The 3,307-nt window shown below is 39.5% G+C and overlaps 1 non-coding gene across 1 annotated transcript; it reads left to right on the top strand.

Moving 5' to 3' along the window:
• The first annotated feature begins 740 nt into the window (after window positions 1-740).
• On the top strand, window positions 741-847 carry LOC141589357 (small nucleolar RNA R71). Its single transcript, XR_012520299.1, has one exon. It is a non-coding gene; the product is annotated as a small nucleolar RNA R71 (small nucleolar RNA).
• The last annotated feature ends 2,460 nt before the right edge of the window (window positions 848-3,307 follow it).

The raw sequence follows: 3,307 nt of genomic DNA, 5'->3' as shown, positions 1-3,307 counted from the left end.
TTGCGGCATTTTGAGCTTGCTCATTCTTTTGGATTTGAGCCAACAATTCCTTTTGCATACGGACTATCAAGCCCTCAAGCTTACCTCCTTCTTGGTTGTTTTGTTGGGCATTTTGTGGTGGAGGTTGATTTTGTTGGAAATTGTTTTGTGGGGGCCTTTATTGATTTTGATAACCCGGTGGAGGGACATATTTTTGTTGTTGAGGGACATAGGCATTTTGTTGTGGTGGGGGTTGTGGTTGAGGATTTAGCACATTGTTGCTTCTATAAGACATATTCGGGTGAAATCTTGAATTTGGGTTTTATGTGTTTGAGAATGTACCCGGTGGATAAGCATTTTGTCTTAAAGCTAGAAAGGCATTTACCTCTTCAATTGGAGCTTGGCAATGGGCGGCATAATGACCCGCACCTCCGCAACCATCACACACAACGATTTGGCTCGTTGAAGACATAGAATTGACTTGTTGAACGGAATCTCTAGCATCTCTTTCCGCCAATTGTTGTTGGAGCAAGGCAATTTGAGCTAGCAAAACGGAGTTGTTGGAGGATTCTTCTTTACCTTTGGATGGCACAACTCGGGAATTGACATATTGGGCATCATGGACCGCCATTGGTTCGATCGTGGCATGAGCAAGGTCGGTGTCAATTTGATCAAACCGCCCATTGTTGGCGGAATCAAGAATCCTTCGGGACTCGGCACAACATCCATTGTAGAATGTTATTGCTAGAAACCAATCATCTAGCCCATGATGTGGGCATTATCTTTGAAGCTCTTTGTACCTCTCCCAAGCCTCATATAAGCTCTCAAGAGCTTGTTGACGGAATCCGGTGATTTGGCTCCTCAAAGTTTGAGTTTTCTCCGGTGGAAAAAACTTTTGGTAAAAAGCAAGAGCCAAAGTCTCCCAATTGGTGATTCCCATGGCGGTGCGGTCAAGGCTATTTATCCAAAGCTTGGCCTTATCCTTCAAAGAGAAAGGGAAAAGTATTCCCCTTATTTGGGCTTGAGCGACGCCCGTTTGACGGATCATGGAGCAATAGTCGCAAAAGTTTTGCACATGCAAATTGGGATCCTCCAAAGGACTTCCCCCAAATTGCTTCCTCTCCACAAGGCTAATGAAAGCCGGTTTGATCTCGAACTCCGGTGCGGTGATTTGAGTGGTTGTGATTCCGGCCGGAAGCATGGCCGCAGTGGGCTTTGAGTGATCGGAAAGTTTCACCATCTTTTTGGTAGTAGATGATGATGGTGGTGGAGATGATGAACTTGAAACCTCCTCCTCTTCAAGGACTTCTAGATCGTCTAAGTAAGACTTTCTAGCACTTTCAACTTGGACGGGAGAAGTTGCTTCTTTCACTTCCTTCCAAAAACGTCGTCTTCTCCTAAAGGTTTTCTCGGGATCGGAATCCGGTGAAATCAATTCTCCGCGACGAGAGGACCTGGGCATAAGACAACAATTTCTAGAGAAATGATAAGTAACGGTCTCAAGGAACAAGTGTTCCCCAAGACAAAGGAAAACAAGATAAAAATCGACAATTCAAAACGCAATAAAACCGTTTCCCCGGCAACGGCGCCAAAATTTGATAGGCTTAGCGCGTACCTATGCAAAGATAATTTCCCTAGACACAAATTAATGTACTAATAGGGGTCGAACACAAGGAAACGGGAATTACGTCGTGAATTGCTATGGGTAGATTTTTATCAAGGTCGACTTCGATTTGGGTTTGGTTTGTTTGGTTGATGATTAATAAAAAATTTGCGATGTAAATTATATAATAAAAGAGAGTCTAAAAAGTTTGGGTCACTCATGGAAAGGTAAACATATGAACATGATAAATTTGGTACTAATAAATTTGTCAATTGTTTAGGCTTAGAGATACCCACCTTACGACATTAGTATCAACCATAGACCGGGTCCTAGAAAAACTCTCGTCCATGACTAGGTCGTCCTACCACACATGCTTAGTCTAATTCAATTCCGTGCCTCTCGACTTTAGAACGAATGAACAAACTTAATCTACGATTACGGCCGATAACCAAAGATTAAACGTTACAATACAAACATGTGATGGAAACAATTGAACAATATTATTATCAACCTATTTAAACATGTTATATATTTGATTTTGCATGGCTCCCCTAGCCTTTAGACTAGGAAATTTAGCTACTCATACTAAAATGTAAATTGCAAACTAAATTATAAGAGATGTTAAACATGGTTATATGATTTATATAAATGAGATGATATAACATGTGAAAATAACAATGCTAATGTAAAATGAAATACTTGATTATAAACTATGTGGTAACTAAAATAGTAATGTAAAATTGCAAACTTAGAATTAGAAATACCTTATAAAGGAGAACTTATATGGAAGAACAATTAACAAATAACCAAAAGCTTGAATATCAAATGCTTGAGAATATCTTGAAGTACAAAATGTTGAAAGATTAACTAATGGAATGCTTAACAATTTGTAAATTAAAATGAGAAAACTAATGAGAGAAATTATAATGCTTGAGGCTATTGTAAGTATACTTGGACGTGAAAAAATGAGATACCCTAAACCTTGGAATACCTCTCCTATTTTTATAGGAGAGGAGAAAGAAACGTAAAAAACCAAAGGGCATGCAACCCCGATCGGGGCCGCCAACCCCGATCGGGGCCGCCAACCCCGATCGGGGTCGTGGTAATCCGGGTTAATTCCCTTAATTCTCCTCTTAATTGCAAAGGGTATCCAAAGTTGGTGATTAATTGTGCGATTAATCACCCGGTTAATGCTTGCATTTGGCATCTTAAGAACTTTGGAATCCCATGCTTCCCCTTGACTTTTGACTTGCAATTTGGGCTTGACTTGGATATTTGATCACATTTGTATTTTGCTAATTGATCCAATAAATTCCCATGCAAAAATCCATGCAACTTGAAGTACAAAGTCCATGCAACATCCAATCCTAAGTCCATTTGGTCTTCTTTCCTCTTAGCTTGCAATCTCTAGTAACTTTGTAGTGCTTTAGCTCCAAAAAGCTTGTTTCCTACAAAATATGTCAAACCATCCAAAACAACTAGAAATGCAAATATTAGCTATAAAACACTTAAGATAAGTGCTAAAGACATGTAAAATCAAGCTAATATAGGGGGTTAAAATGTATAAAATATGCACTTATCAAAACTTTTTGCCATGCAATCATAGGAGCCTTATTATACGCAGTACCACCTTTCCAAAGATTGTTCCTACAAATTGCATCCACTCTTTGAATTACTCCTTTAGGCAGAACAAACATGGAAGCCTAATACGTGTGCATAGTAGAC

The sequence above is a fragment of the Silene latifolia genome, chromosome 6 (genome assembly GCF_048544455.1).
Source record: "Silene latifolia isolate original U9 population chromosome 6, ASM4854445v1, whole genome shotgun sequence".
Lineage (NCBI taxonomy): Eukaryota > Viridiplantae > Streptophyta > Magnoliopsida > Caryophyllales > Caryophyllaceae > Silene > Silene latifolia.
The sequence above is the reverse complement of the archived record's forward strand: the minus strand, read 5'-3'. Positions and strand labels throughout refer to the sequence as shown.